Genomic DNA, 16,722 nt, shown 5'->3' with positions numbered 1-16,722 from the left:
TGAGTCTGTCTAAGAACTCGGAGGGAGCTTTTGAAAATTGACTCTTTACGAGCTGCCTTTTTCAGACCTGCTATTAAGCAGCAGGCGAAGATATCTCGAGAGCAGAGAGCCATGGCAGTGGGGGACTGAAGGGTTCTGGCTCAGTCTGTGGGAGAGAAACAGGTGATGGGGACAAAGACGGAGGAGGCTCTTGGGACTTAGAGGGGGGCTGAAAGGCTCAGGCTTGATCTGCAGGGGGGTGAGGTGGGGGAGGAGATGGTGGTGGAGGAAGGGGGAGGGGTTCTTGTAGGAGAGGAGGGGGAAGGGAGTGAACGGGAGGCTTCTGCGGGAGAGACGGCTTGCAGGCTAGGAGAACTTGGGGGGAGGCGGGCGGAGGAGGAGGCGGAAAGCTTCGGTATAGGGAATCTCCTTCCATATTTTCAGGCACTGGCAGTAGTTAAAGAGATCGCGAGTGATGTTAGGATCAAGAGTTTCCCCTGCGGGCCATTGGTTGTTATTGTCTAGGGGGTATGTCGGCCAATCTTGGGAGCAGTATTTACAGAGAAGTTTTGGTTTTATATCAGGCGTCAGGGAGAGGGTGGCTAGATGCTTGAGCAGGCATTCAAGAGGTGAGCTTTCAGGGAGGGATGAGGAGGCTCCCATGGCTAAAGGACAGAGAAGGAGACAAACAGGGGAAGACGAACGGAGATCCTCGGCCTGGGAGCAGACCGCAAGGAGACAGAGGGCGTCCCCGATGATCCTTGGTGGTCTGCGGAAACTCATATACGAGTCAGTTTCTTAGGAAGTGTGGGTCGTCACCCCGACTTCTCTACGAAGGCAGAGTGCCGGAGTCGCGAGGTACCTAGTACTAGGGATTTTCGGCGGAAGGAATTTTTGGCGGAAGGAACGGGAGGAGGAGGGGGGAAGGGAGCGTTCTCATCCGCAAAGGAGTCACCTCGTTTATGGCTGTTGGAGGAGGGGCCTGAGGGTCCACTGCAGCCATGAAGGCCTAAGGCGGGGAGAGTTCCCTCCTCGTCAGGGAAGAGTGGCCCACTCCGGGGGAAAACTTACCCAAATGCCAAAGAGGAGTGGTGAGTGTGAGGAGCCAGCGCCAGAAAAAGAGGACGAGGGCAAGCTGCTGCTGGTGTCGGGGGAAGACGGGGCCCAGTTGGGGTGTCCCGTCTCCCGGGTTTCGGCACCAATGAAAGGAAAGGAGCGACACACAGCAGCAATTCACCGGAGAATTCCGCTTTATTAGGGAAAGGTGCTGGGTTATATAGGAAGGGGCATGGGGTGATTGTGGTGTCACTTCTACGGGGCTGGTGGCTATTGGTTAGGTGCTGGGATTAGGGGGGCGAGGGGTGATTGGGGTTCAGGTGGTGCCGGTGGGAACCGAGGACCCGGAAGAGAAGCAGGAGGTTCGCCATCTTATGGGTGAGGGCCCTTCAGGGACATCAGTGCCTGGCAAATTGCAAGCATTCAGTGTTGTCAGCTGTTGAACTTTGGACGCCTGATAGCACCTATCTTTCCCACTTGGTATTCTGTTATCTCTTAGCGGCCTTTATGTCTGCAGCTCCTTAGCTGACACAATGAGCACAATGCCTTTTGTGTTGTAGATGGTCCTTGTTGTAGGGAACATTGTCAGAAGATGTCCACGTTTGTAAGCAAAGCGTCCTGCTACTTTTGGTTTTATTATCTTCCCAGACAGACATTCTGGATATGTAGGAGCCACAGTTATTAAGTGTTATAAAATAGTAGCTCAATAGTTCACTTACATTTTTACAGCTTAGCATCTGAGCATAACTAATAATTGTTATAATATGGCTTTAAATGTTACAACTAACTACATTCTAGTGGGTCAAAGATTCACTTCACAAAAGTTCTCTCTACCTACTGTAATGGAAAACACAAATCCAACTATGAGGGTGCCTAAAGGAATTCATTAAGTTAGGAGGGTTATTTCAGAGTAGGACAAATGGCAGGTTAATAAACAGCTTTTATTGTCATCTGTTTACATTAAAAATAGCACAAATACATTTAAATAGCCAACATATTTAAAAATGGGAAGTTGTATCTATTCTTTGATGGATATCACAAAGAATAAATGTTAATAAGAATCTGCAAAGGTCAAAGTGATGTAGATGAACCCGTTCTAATTTCTGTGTAGTTCAGGAAAATCACCAGGGGTGCACATCTGACATTACAACCTTTTTTTTGGGAGGCAGTAAGATACTGAGAGGCTGAAATGTAGTCTAGAAAAATGGGACTAATCCAGACTAATCAGAAATTGTTCATCAGAGGATAGTATAAATCTCGCTCTGTTACATTTACAAGTATACTAAAAGGGGTGAGGTAGAAAGGATGCCGTCTCCATTTTAGAAGGTCTTTTAAGTTTTTGAGAACAGAGAACCACTGAGTCTTGTTTCCTTACATTTATACAGTCCTTTGGTTCACTGACATATCAGGTGTAAACATAATTGGGTAGATAGTATTCCTGTGTGCCAAGCAGACAAGTCAGTCCAAAATGTAAATGGTCAAAAGCAATGAGAAGCTTCTCACTCAGGTATTTGTGTGGCACAGCTTTTTCTAAATTAAGTTTTGCCCATAGGTTTGGGCTGGACAAACTTAGTTCTAACTTTCTCCACCTACCTCCTTAAAATAGGAGAAACTATTCACATACATCATGCTCTCACTGACTTTTAATCAACCTTTGGACTAAGTGAAGCCTAAACAGTTTGAGCCATTGTTAGCTTCTTAACCAGATAACCAACCTAAGTTTTAAAATCTTTGCCCCAGTCATAGAAACCTAAATCCTCTTATTGTAAGGGCCCATAAAGCTTAGTCACAGCATCCATCAAAAGCTTAAATGTCCTGTACAACATCTCTCTGAACAGCCCTCCACTTAGCTTAGTGTCCCTCTCGAGACACACTCTGTCCTTGGGAGGCAGAGCCTTCACCTGCTGGGGACCACAGAGAGTAAATCCGAGTGTCTTACATGTTCTTCTGCAACCGTCCTAAACATCTAAGCATTTAAAGTAAATTATTCTCCTAAGCAGGAAATGCTGGCTATAGTATTTCAAATCTGTTCACTGCACAAAATTTTTGCTCCAAATGTGCAACCATAAGTTTCAAGAGAAGTACTCCAAACTGTGGTTTGTTAAACCAGAGCCTTGTAGATTAGAATTATTGGTAAATTTGCTTCTAACAGATCTAATAATCTACACACTTCATAAACGATTACTGACAAACTGCATACAATGGCATTAAGCTCGTATTTAGTTGAAACTCATAGGCAGTTTTAGGGGGATCAGCAAACTGGCCCTCTGTGTTTTGTACAGCCTGTGAACTAAGATTGGTTTCTGCATTTTTTAATGGTTGAAAGCATATTGAAAGAAGGAAAATATTTTGGGATCTTTGTAAATTACATGCAATTCAAATTGCAGTGTCCCACATAGTTTACTGGGCAACAGCTGCATTTCTTCACTGCAGTGAGTGGGAATGGTTGTGTTGAAGACCAGGTGGCCATGAAGCCTAAAATACTGTTTGCCAACAAGGCTTGCAGACCCTTGACTTAACTCCAATTCGGCGAACCTCAGTTTTAAATGAAAATCTGCTTACTTAAAGCCTTAGCCTTCTTTCATGTTTTCCCGTTGGAGAAGGGAAGAAAAATGGTTTCCAAACATAAGCCAGCTAATCCCTAAAATTAGGTCACTTTCATATTTCCCTTTTGTGTGTTTTTACTTTGCAAAAGCAGTATATTTCCAAATAATATATGAATTTTAGTGATGTAGTTGGCCTTAAAGCTTCTGAACCCTCATTCAAAAGGAACAGTGCCACCTAACACTAGCTGCAGAGCTGGATAATGGGGAGACACCCCTGACCACAAACTTGCCTTAACTTTTTGGCAGTAGGAACTTCCTTTTCTTCCAACCTGTAAGGGCATTTATATGCCTATTTGTTTTATTATATGAAGGCATAATTTTGAGGATTTATTCAGATTTAGAAATTTTTCATTGATTGTCAGCTCATACAATTAAGACTTGATGTGGAAACTTGGCCCTTTAGGAAATAGCACCTGTTCTTCTAAAGTGTGCATTAAATTAAACCACTTGCTGTGTATAAAGCAATGCTTATTGAACAGTAAGCAGGTAACATATAGACATATCATTGTGCTATGGACAGTTTAGTGTGAAATTTCCAAGTTAAAAAATAGATCAGATTTTGATCAAAAAATGTAAATTATTTGCCATCTGCCCAAGACTGGGCACAGTAGTATGAAGTAATATTCAATAGAATAATAACTACATTGATGGGAACTTGTAATTTTTGTCATAAGTTGTTGCTTCATAAAATTTTCTTCGGTTAAGAAAACTTCCTCTTTTTGATGACTTATTAATGCCGCAGTTTGCAAGTGAGTTTCACTTAGATTAGTAGAGCAACTTAAAGGGTACACATGACTGGTGTCCTCTTCACCCCTTCCCCAGTCAGTATACCTGCAACTTAGAGAACAAAAAAAAAGAGGGGCTTTTTTTTACCTAATCAAACAACATTATAAATAATGTAAAGTTGAGGAACCTGAGATTAGCTAAATCATTTCTTTCAAAAAAGACAACTTAAGTGTACTGGGTCCCCTCCTAGGACTACTAGCAGTGATGGCCGGTAGGTAACTGACTCCCAAGGTGACTCTAACTGCTTCTGCTCCTGACTGGGCAGGAAGGGGCACAGCAGTAGGTAGATTGTGTAATTCCTTTGCTGGCTGGGTAAGGAACCAGTTCTAGGGAAGTTAACTTTCTTCCCTTTCATAATTTAGATTTCACATTTTTGCTAAATACACGGGACATTACTAATCAAAGGTCAATAATCTCAAATGATCTCAGCTATGTCCTGCTAGCCGAGTGAAGTCCGAGGACCGCAGCACGTGAGCCACAGAGATGCACCTTAAGACTCAGAACTCCCCGACCTACCCCAGCCCTTCTCCATCTCTGCATTAACAAGATCCATAGGTGATTCATAAGCACAGTGAGGTCTGGGGAGCTCTGGGCCAGAGGATCCACATTTTCATGTGTAAATTGGTCTTTCCATTTAATAACTATGCCAAATTCATCCTTAGTAGGGTTTGTTTTAAAGAAACATCCATGAAAAGGTCATTTTTTTGTGATCAAATCTCTTTCATATGCAACTGTTTTATTTCTACTTTATTCATATGAAAATTCTAAATGACCATGTCTAATATTGTTTTGTAATGAGCATATTTAACAAAATAAAACAAGTGTAAATTTGAAAAAGACTCTCCTAGGGACTAAACTCTATAGCCTGTTATGTTACTCTGATTTGTCTTGACAAAGCTCTCAAATCCCCTGGATCTCTTCTGTACTTCCACGATGCAAACTGTGAACTTAAATAAGAGTGTGCCAGCACCACATTCACATGTTTGCATCTGTAGGTTCCTCCAAAACTCTGAAGGGCATGGCTATGGCACATTCCAAACTACTACTGTGAAATTCTAAGTTTTTAAAAATCATAAAAAAGGTTCCACAGATTTTAACTCCTTTGAGCTCAGAAACCTCACTTCTTTATGCCTATGTTTTAGAAGTTATAATGTTGTATCATAGAAAGAGATCTGGAGTTGGAGTGAGAACATCAGAAGGCCTGATGCTTAAAACTAGTTCTGCTGCTGACTGACAGGCAACTTAGAGATGTTTCTTAACATCTTTCATCAACATCCATCAGATTGAGTTTTCTCCTCTGTCACAGGGTCAGTGGAGTCTGGCATTGTCTCCCAGGATTCTTGTAAGGATCAAATTAGATAATGTGAGGGCCTTTATGATGACTATATTATGTACAGTGATGTGTCATAAGATTTGTTTAGTGATCTGCTTCAGATAGGGCGGATTGACTATTATATGACGTAGTTTCTTGCAACATGCCTAATTTGAAAAAAAAGATGATGTTCCATCTGTCACTGGAAATGAAACCACAGAGCATGTATCTTATAGTCATGTGGCTTGTGGTGGTACATCCACAGCAACCACAGCCCCCACTGCTCCTCAGAAACCTGACGTTCTCCTAGGTAGGGACAGAAGCAATGAAGTCCTTGTCAGGGTGCCACTCATTGTTCTGTGAAGTCAAAAGACACAAGATTTTTTTTCCTTCCATAATTCTGTGTAGTTCTTCAGGAAAAATTTACTAATAGATTATAAAAACATGCTTCAGTTTTTTAAATTACTCAGCTCGATTTATAAAATACTATTCCTTCCATTATTCCTTTGAAAACACCTTGTTTTATCTAGCCATCAGAACCATATCATTTCACAATTGTTATCAGTATTTAGATAGTTTATAATCCCAAATTAGAAGAAAAAGCTGCATGATCATTTTGTTTAAACATTCTCAATCAGAACCTGCACTTTATTATAAGATCCACCTGTGTCTATTACATTTGAGAAGTGTTCTGGAAAGTCTTTCCTAACCTAACCATTGCCTCCCCCCTGCCCCCCACCTCGCACAGGCCCTCCGACTAGGGTAGGGTGCCAGCTCACTGTGGCTTGCCCTTCACCCCTATGTTTACCCCCCAGCCCATAAATTGGTTGGAGATGGTGGTGGACTGGTGCTTGTCTGTGTGTCCACAGGTCCTAGCACACTTCACAGGTAAGAGTTGCTATTTAGAATTGTGTCATCATTTTACAACACTGCTGCTTTGTAGGTAAAGAAATGTGGTTGAACAAATGCAGGTGCCAGTTCTTCTGTGCTGGGAAGTGGGGTTCAGGTAGGACTGTCCTGGCCATAGGTCTGCAGCCCCAGGGTCCCCTTTTGGTGTAGTCTGTGCTGCAGGGCCAGGGGTGGGGGGTGGGGAGAAATGCTTCTTCCCAAATAATTTCTGAAATTCCCCTCTCAGAACTTTATCCCTTTTGCTTAAAATACTAATATATGTTAAGACACCAATCTTTCTGGGAGGAATTGCACTCTGTATTTGCTGTGGAGGTGAGCAGCTGGCAGGTTTTGGTTAGCCTTTGGGGAGAGACAGAGATAATGGTTGTCCAACACAAGGTAGGGAATATAGAAAAATAAATGGGGAATGCTGCAGATCAACTGATTCTGACATGTGACAATATCTTTTATCTTGAATGATAGCATAGGCCACTTTTCCATTAAAAAAGCATATTTCTTACCTACACAATCTCAGGATGGGACCTTTTTCCACATTTTGCTTCTCAGACAGCCCTACATTCAAAGCGAACCCCTGATATCCTAGGGTTTCATCCTGTTTTTTTGGATGCGTGCTGTGAAATAGTAGACGAGATGTGGGAACTGCTGCACTGTTTCTAAACTCACTATAAAACTAAGCAGCAGCTGAAGCACAGGGAGCTTTCCCTGCATTCAGGAACCACTCGTCTCTTCAGCACAGATTCAGGGTGACCATCTGGCAGTGTGAGGCCCAGGCCCACAGACTGCTGTTACAAATAGCAGGGGACTGATCAGGCTTGGGAAGAAACCACCCAGAAACAAGGGGCGCCTGTGCTGCAGCGCTGGTGCTTGTCCCGTTGGAGAGGAGCAGGAGGCACCTGGCACTGCTCACAGCAGCAGACCGCGGTGGGGACGGGAGCAGGGGCCTCTGTGCCTCTGGAGCCCACCACCTCCCTGCCACCCCGCCGCCGGCCCCCATTGGACCGGGAGGCTGCCGGTCAGGCCTCTCTGTGGAAGGCTGTCCACACTGTCCTCCTGTCCTCGCCTGTCAGTACAGGGGTCTGTGGTGCGGGTCAGGACCATTCGCTCACACGTGGACCCTGGGTGGGGCCCACACGTGGCATCTGTCCCTGTACCCGCGTGCGCTCCGTCGAGCGGCCTGAGGCGAGCCCTGCGGGGCGGGTGTGGCCGCCGCGTCGTGCTGCCTCAGCGCGTTTGTGGCCTATCCCCAGAAGGTGGTTTCCTGACACTGTGCACTTCTGAGGCTTCTAAGGGCGGTTCTTAGGATCTGAAAGCTGTGTGCTCTTTTTTGGTTTTTCACGTTTCAGGGAGTTTGTTTTTAAGTGGTCGCTCATGACTTTGTACTGTGTTGTTCAGGTGGTTTCCCATGGCTTCGTCCCTGAGACCTTCACACCTTGAATTCTCTGTCTGAGAAACTGTGCAGCTTGTCTGGTAGAGGCTCGAGAGACTAACAACTTAAAAAGTGCAAATTAAAATTATTCCAGATATGAGGAAGTGGAAAAATAATAGTCAAACTAAGAGGAAGGAACATCTTCCAAAAAGTTCAGAAGAAAAACATGAGACACGGCAAAGAATGGTTATGTCTACTTCCCTCATTCACACAATTATTGTCTTAGAATCTTTACAAGTTAGATGCAACATCATCTGTATTTTATTATGTCAACAAGTCAGTGTGGTCTGTCTGGGATCCAGCCCTCCTGCCAGCACTCCTCAAAGTCGACCCAGAGCTGCCCCTGCGAGGCCTCTGGTCTCATCGATGAATATTGCTGCTTTGTGCCTTCTTTTCCAATAAGGCGTCCCATCACTGAAAGGTTCTGTCAGTCCACCTTACAATGTGACAGAAAATGTCATGGGTACTGCCCTTTTTCTTTGGAGAAACTTAGTTTTTCAAACACGAGGGAAAGTGTTTTGATAGTCCATTAGCGCATTGAATGATTTAAATAGGTAGAGGCAGCCAGATGCAAACTTCCATTTAACAGGAAAAATGCCACAGTGGCTCCTCAAAATGTGAAGGTGCTGTGCTTTCTGGGGAGCAGACGCATTCCACAGAGCATGTGCTCCAGCCGCCCCCCGGTGCTCGTTTCCCTTGGTGTGTGGTGGTTGGCCTGAGTCCTCCCACCAGTTAGCTGGGCCAAGGTGTGAAGAGGCCATGCATCTTATCCTGTTAGAGTCACAGGAGGATGTACGAAGAGCAGACCTACAGACCCGGTCCCAAGAGTCATGCTGGGCTGCCCCAAATACAGGCAGACACAGGAAGCTGGCACCCTCCTGGGACACTAGGGCCTGCGTTTACTGACCCATGTGGAGCAGAAGGGAAGCACTGAGGAATGGGGAGGAACAAGAAGACAAAGAACTAGGGAGCCTCCAGAGATTTGAAAGAAATGGGAATATCTTATTTTAATGGAAATAGAGTTGATAAACAACACTGGTTTCAGATGTACAACATAATGACGCAACAGTTACACACACTAAATGCTCATTATGAAGTGTTGTTGGCATCTGTCAACATACAAAGATATTCCAGTATCACTGACTACAGTTCTCCATGCTGTGTGACTCCACCCCCATGACTGATTTATTTTATAAAATTGACGTTTGTCTCTCTTTATCCCCTTTACCTAGTTCACCCCCCACTCCCCATGGCAACCACCAATATGTTTTGTGTCTGAGCTACTTCTGGTTTGTTTTGTTTTTAGATTCCACATATAAGTAAAATATGGTATGTGTCTTTGTCTGACTTATTTTACTCAGCATAATGCCCTCCGAGACCATCTGCACTGTCAAAATGGCAGGATTTCATTGAAAAGAATGAGAATGTCAAACACTGCATTAGATGAAATAATATTTACGAAGCATGATGTTCCTACAACGGTCTGACGAGCCGGTGTTCAGCCTTAGGCTCGCAGGCACAGCTCCCCTGCGTGCAGTCAGAAGATGAAGGTGTCTCTTTGTTTCCTTCCCCAGCTTGGCTGCTGACCTTACAGAAATGGTGGTCAAGCTGTGGGGTTTGCTGAGTCATGGACACAGAAAAGGCAATAAATAGGCTTCAGAAGCACCAGCTCATGGTTTGCTTTTGAGACAGTTTGGCGAGTTGTCCGAACACCCAGTGGACCCTCCAGCATGCTGGCTGTATGTGCGGAGGTCCAGCAGTCGGTGTCTATACAAGGGACAAATACCTGTGGCTTCACTGAGAGGGCCTGCATAACAACCCCCGAATCAGCCACTCAGGCCAGCAGAGAGGAATAATGCTTGCTCTTAGCACGCTAATACACCTGAACAGGTTAACCAATTACATATGTATCCTCTTGGAAAGGAAGAAAATTTCCTAAGGACCTGGACCTCTAGGTAAGTATGTGGCCACTGGGCAGTCAGGCATGTGGAGAGAAAGGAGGAGCAGGAGAAAGTGATGGGCTTCACCGCCTTCGTTTTCCCTCGGTATGTCCTTGATGGCAAGGTCTGAGCTACAACTCAGTTTATTTCAATTGGGAATCACTTGAGTGAATGGCCCATCTGACAAAGCGCAGGGCAGATCACCACATGGAGGACTATGGAAGAACTCTGAATGGGGACTCTGTGCCTAGCAGTGTGAAGTGTGGTCCCCTGGAGCAGCAGCATTGGTGTCCCCCAGAAGGTTTTAGAATCTCAGACCCCACTCAGACCTATGTCCATAATCTGTATTTTAACGAGATTCCCAGGTGACTCATAAAATCTGAAAAGCACTGCCACAGAAGAACCTAAGGAGTAAACTTTTCTCTGATTTTAAGAATGAGAAAAACATAAAATGGCTTTCAGACCCTACATACTATCCAAGAGCACAGTCGTAAGTTTTTCCCTTTTCCTTCCCATCAATATTCTTGAATTCATCACCCTGACAAATTGTCAGTTTCCCGGGAGCCCTTCATGGCCGCACCATGGATTGCTCACCCTCTGGGGCCCCAGCACCTGCCAGGGTGCCTGGGGTACAATAGACATATAAATGGTGTTCAAGAGCTCCAGCTCTGAAGTCCGAACATCCCAGCGCTGCCACCAGCCTCAGTTCATGTATATACAAGGTAGGAATAAAGAAATTGCATCCTTTGTGGATTATTGTGAGATTAAATGAGCCAATGCCTGTAACATACTTAGCACAGCATATGTGTGCGGAGCTATTACTCTTATGTGCTTAATGTTGAACAAATGAAATAATAGGGACTTCATGTTAAAAAAAGGATAAAAACGTAGTGCTCTGTTGTATCAAGTGTATGAAATTGAATTTTAAAATGAATGCAAAAAAATACATGCATAAGGGGAACAAAAGGTAAAATGGCTCTGATTGGATCCATCATCAAAGAGTGAACCTAGATCAGAAAACCAGAGTTCTGGTCACAGCTCTGCCCTCTACCAGCTGTGTGATCTGCAATAAACAAGCTCCCTAGGCCTCAGTTTCTTTACTTGAAGTATGGAATTAATATCTTCTTTATTTCCTGGAGCTGTGCAAAAAAAGGGTCTTGTAACTAACCAAGTAGGAGGTTGGGGCCCGCCTTATTCATTTTTGTATCCCTGCCCCTCGTGTAGTCCTGGCACAGAGGAGATGCCCCACTGTACGTGTTTGGCCAGTTGGATTAGAGCATGTGCTCTCAACAGGGCAAACATTGGGTACTGCAATGGTTTGTGGCCCTACAGAGCTCAGATCTGACAGACAGAACCTATTCCTTAGTATTTAATTTTTTTGGGTGGGGAGTGGAAGTCCCTAGGGATAAAATGTCTAGAAAGGCTCCTTGCAGGCAGTGGGTCAGGGAGACCATATGGGGAAATTAAAAACAAAACCCTGAAGTACATGGCTCAGGCACTCAGTATCAGACAAGAATTCTTGGGGGAAAAGAGAAAAGCCACCGGCCAGAAGCCAAGTGGAGCGGCCCATTAGAGAGGAATCACTTCAGGATCTGGGTGCAGTGATACGTGACAGGATTTGGTGAGATGAAGAGCTGTAGACCTGTGCAGTTATGGAAAGGAAGGCTTTAAGGAGCGTGTCTTGCCTGGACCTCCCCTGTGACTGCCCCAGGAGGGTTTGTCCCCGACGGTGTAACGGTACTTTCGCCCTGAAATGCCATTGGTTGGTTCCTGGGCAAGCAGAAACCAGCATGCGTTTCCCCATCATGGCACCGAGTTCCAGTGGGCAGCCCCCAAGCTTGCTGACAGCTGACCCCTCTGAAAGGAGACCCCACAGCAGGTCAGTCACATGCCGTTGTAGGGCCCAAGCCAGCCCTAGCAGAACATGCGGGCAGAGGCTGTGCACGTGTCCCTGCCCCTTAAGTTCCATCCACTGACAACACCCAACACATTACTGAAAACGTTGCCCTTGGAAGGGTGCCACCCAGCATGACGTGACAGTGGACAGTGGTTTGCCATCTCTGGAGAAAGGGCATTGCGACCCCCCATACCGGGGTCCTGACAGACCCTGTGCCACTGCCAGAGCCTCACTTAGGTCTCACGTCACCTTCCACATGTCCGACACATGCTTCCTCTTTGCGTGGCCAAAGGAGCGGCCGGCAGTGGAGACAGACCCGTGCAGAGCGAGGCTTGGTCTCTGCTCTGGCCCGAGCACTGCATTTGAGCCCTGGGCTCGGCAAGTGAATCTGATTCCGTTCTTTGGCTACTTTCCTGCTTCATGAACTTTTTGCTACATTTCATTTGAATCATGCTTACAAGGAAAGGAGCCATTTTTCTATTCCAGCTATTTTCAAGTGTATCTAACTAAAAATGGATGAAAGGATAAATGAAAAAGTAATTATCAAAACATTTCATAGAATTAATGCAGATGGTAGTTCCCATGTACATAAGTCTGTCTCATGTCAGGTTTTTCTGCATTTTACTTACGTACATTTAGTGCTGTGAGTATTCCAAGATGGAAAGGGTAATCTTAAATTATTTTAATCCTGGTTCACATGGGGAGTAGCAGATGTTAAAGGAGGACTCCAAGGGAGAGCTAGGCTCGGTTTGTATGAAAATAACTGAATTTCCACTTTATTACAACTATGACTTTAGACAGTTTCTGGGATAAAATTGGATTGTTATACAAGTGCAAATCACAACAACCATAAGAAGTTTGTAACATCATTGCCATGTTAACATGTACCACCAAAATCCTTTTATCAGCCAGCCATCATTTTTCAAGAGCCCTTAGATATATAGTGCATGCCATTTGTCATGCTCCTTATGGAGAGTGCCCTTTGGCAGTCAGCACCCCAGATCATGGGACATGGCCCCTTGCCTTTGGTGTGTGCTCTGCTCTGTGCTGCCAGCCCCCCAGGGTTGGCCTGGGCCGGCCCTGGCTGCCTGCTGCTGCCCTGAGCCCAGCCCAGGCCACTGACTGAGCTGGTGCCTGGGGAGGCAGGGCTCCAGGAAGGCAGGTATCCAGTAGGATCAGCCTGAGGGTTGACAGCTTGTGACCTGTTAATGCTTTCAAGCCACTTTATTCCTAGAAAGCTGTGGACCTCCCACAACAACATGTGATATTATGACTGGACTGGTTTGATATCTCGAAGCTGCTGTGAGGAGGGTGATGTTCAGGATGCACTCTTTCTGAAGCTCTTGGCTTAGTCAGCTCCTAGAGGAAACCCTGGGTTCAGGTCCCAGCAGTGTTCTCTTCTTGGAAAAGCTAGGAGTGCTGAGGTGGTGAATCCTCTCCAGGAGGACACTGCTTTAACCTTGCACTGATCAGAAGCCTCTGGCTGGATACTTGGCAGTGAAGGAGCAAGTCCTTCTGTCAGTGGCATGTTCAGAAGTATTTTCACAGCCCTTCCATTCTTATGTATCTCGTGTGCCTGTGGGTTCATGGCAGGCAGGGGAGAAGTGTTTTGGGAGGACTCACAAACTAAGACGGGTATTTTGCTCTGTTCCACACATGGAATGCCAGAGTTCTGGATTTATTTAAAAAAAGGGAGAATTTGAAATTTCTACAGAATGAGAGAAAATGGACTTCTATAGAAACAGAATGTCTTTGTTAGAGTTTGGCCATTTTATGACTCTTATCCTAATGATATTTGGTGTTTTCAATTAAAACCAACAAGCCCAGAGAAAGCAGCTGGCTTGTTTCTGAGGAGCTGTCTGGTGCTCAAAATGAGAAATGTAAACATTGTCATGGCCTCTTATAATATGAAGAGGACTGTGCAAGCCCCTCTCGGTCGGGTGATTGAGTTTATGCCCTTCTTTAGTGTGCAGCCCAGGTTAGAACACTGAACACCTGCCTTGTTGTCTATGAAAACTACACATGAAATTCTATTCCTGTACAAATAAGAGGTGGGGCTTTTGAAAATTCTTGGATAGCACAAACTCAACTGTATGAGATAATTTCAAAAATTTCAAAAATGCAAAGTGTATCAAACTCCTTTTTAGAAGTGGCTTCTGATTTTGAATGTATTTGTATCAATGGTTTGAATTTTAATGAAGGTTTGGGACGGTTCATGTTGGAGAAAGAGGGGATGACGCAGAGAAAACTCTGAGATAGGAAGATTGGACAGCAGAAAGCTGGCAGTGGTTTCTGAACACCACAATCTGGGTGAGATATTTTTTTCTTGGCTCTGCACAGAGTGGAGCAAATTCCTGACCCCATCTTGCTCACTGTCTTGGGAACTTTGTTCCTTTCCGGATAGGTAAGAAAGAGGTATCTTGCTCAAATCTAGTTGCTGTCCAATCTCTTGACTTTATTTTTAATTAAAATTCTTATTTTGGGATAATTGTATATTGACATGTAGTTGTAAGAAATACAGAGATCTCAGGTACCCTTCAGTCAGTTTCCCTCTCAGTGGTGACGTCAGGCAGATCTGTGCACAGCTTCACATCCAGGATGTTGGTGTTGACTTGCATTCAAGGTCCAGAACACCTCCACCACCACGAGGAGCCTCACGTTGCCCTTGTACAACCCCCTCCCTACCTTCCACCTCTCCCCATTCCCCTCCTTAACCACGGCAACCGCTAATCTGTGTTCCATTTCTACACTTTGCTCATTTCAAGGATGTTAGGTAACGAGTCACACAGTATATAACCTTTTGGGACTGGCTTCTTCCCCTCAGGATGATTCTCTGGAGACCCGTCCATGCAGGCGGTTGCGTGTGTCCATCACTGGCTCCTTCTCACTGATGAACGGTGCTCCAGGGCATGGACACACCACAGTCTGGTTAGCCATCCAACTGCTGGAGGACATCTGGGTTGTCTCTAAATTTTGGCTACTGTAAATAAAAATACTGTAAATACAAGTTCTAATTTCTCTGGGAAAATGCCTAAGAGTGCACTCAAAGGGTTCTGTGGTACTGTTTTAAAATCACTGTCAAGTGTTTTCCAGAGTAGCTGGACCATTTTGCATTCTCACAAGCACTATATGAGTGATCTCATTCCTTCACATGCTCATCAGCATTTCTTGTTGTCACTATTTATTTTAGCCATTCTGAGAAGTATGTAGTGATCTCACTATGGTTAACTTTCACTTACACAGTGGCTAATGATAAATATCATTTCATGTGCTTACATAACTATTTGTATACTCTCTTCAGGCAGACATTGTCTCTTGCCTACTTTCCAGTGAATTGTTTGTCTTTTTTACTATTGTTTTGAGAACTCTTTGTATATTCTCCTTACTGGTCCTCTGTCAGGTACGTGGTCCACAAGTATCTTCTTCTCCTGCTTTATACCTCATATTCACATCTATTTCACCTGCACAAAAGTTTTGTAAAGCCCAACTTACCAGTTTTCCCTTTTATGGATGGTCCACAAGTATCTTCTTCTCCTGCTTTATACCTTATATTCATATCTACTTCACCTGCACAGAAGTTTTGTGTAGCCCAACTTATCAGTTTTCCCTTTTATGGACTGTGTTTTTGGTATCAAGGCTAACAACTCTGTCAGGTCCCACGTCCCAGAGATTTTCTCCTGTGTGCTTTTCCATAGTTTTACATTCTATATTTACATTGTGATCCATTTTGAGTTAATTTTTGTATAAAATGTGAAACCTGGTGACAATAACTTCTTGTATAACCAAGCACCACAGAAACTGCTGTTACCTGCCACGCGGACAGTGGGAGCCTCAAAAGACTGTGCCTTATTAAGCACCCACTGTGTGCCGGGAGCAGAGCAAAAGTTCTCCAGGTGTTTCAGAAATGCAGCAAATGCCTGGCTGTCAAGGTGGCGTGGTGTGGACCGAAGAGTGAGCAGGTGTGGGAGTGTCAGACTCAGAACCCGCTGCTCCCTGGCTGCATGATGTCGGACAAATTGCTTCATTATTCTGAGCCTCGGTTTCTTCATTTGTAATAGATGAATTTGAGGATTAAATTAGATATAACATGTGAAGTGACTGGTGCACAGGGTGTTCAATAATAATCTCATTCTGCTCCAAACTGATCCATCGCAGCTGTTGAAAAATCAGCAATGGGCTGTTGTCAGAGACCAGAAAAAGGCCAGTAATCTACAGGCAATCCTAAATTTCTGAGGACTCATTATATGGTTTGTAGATAAACTGCTGATTCCTAGATTGGCGGCCAATACTTTGCTAGTAACATTGCTACTTGGTATTAAAGAGAGCAAATGAAAATTTTATTGTGATTCAGGTAAAATTTCTGGAAGAGTGGAGGACTTAAGAAAATTACATAGATGGGAACAGATTTTTTTTTAACCTGACTTTTTTTTTAGTTTAATCAACTATCACTAAATTATGGAAAGACATGAAATACCCAAACAATTAAATTCTATAAAATATGTTTAGAAATTCTACCAGTTCTATCTGAAGGAAAAAAATTGAAATTGTCAGCTTACCCAAATTCAGTTCATCAAACTGTTCATATTAAATTTTCTGATTTTTAAACAAGCCAGTTCTTACAAACTACTTTTGGGCTCCCTTATCAAGCAGGATAATGTTGAAAACGCAGATTCCACCTTTCCTTGTAGTCTCAGCAATAAGCATTTTGTTCTTTGCATTTTTCTCTTACACCATCTCCTCTTAAACCATTAAAAATAAGTGTAAAATGCCTTCTTTCTCCTTTAAAAAAATCTTCCCACGACATCTGCAGA

General features: G+C 44.2%; 1 protein-coding gene across 4 annotated transcripts in view; it reads left to right on the top strand.

The window, feature by feature from the left end:
* Positions 1–16,722, top strand: part of MAPRE2 (microtubule associated protein RP/EB family member 2) — a 149,576-nt gene that overhangs the window by 4,552 nt on the left and 128,302 nt on the right. The window lies entirely within an intron of this gene.

The sequence above is a fragment of the Manis pentadactyla genome, chromosome 6, assembly GCF_030020395.1.
Source record: "Manis pentadactyla isolate mManPen7 chromosome 6, mManPen7.hap1, whole genome shotgun sequence".
Taxonomy (NCBI): domain Eukaryota; kingdom Metazoa; phylum Chordata; class Mammalia; order Pholidota; family Manidae; genus Manis; species Manis pentadactyla.
This window is presented reverse-complemented; position numbering and strand designations above follow the sequence as displayed.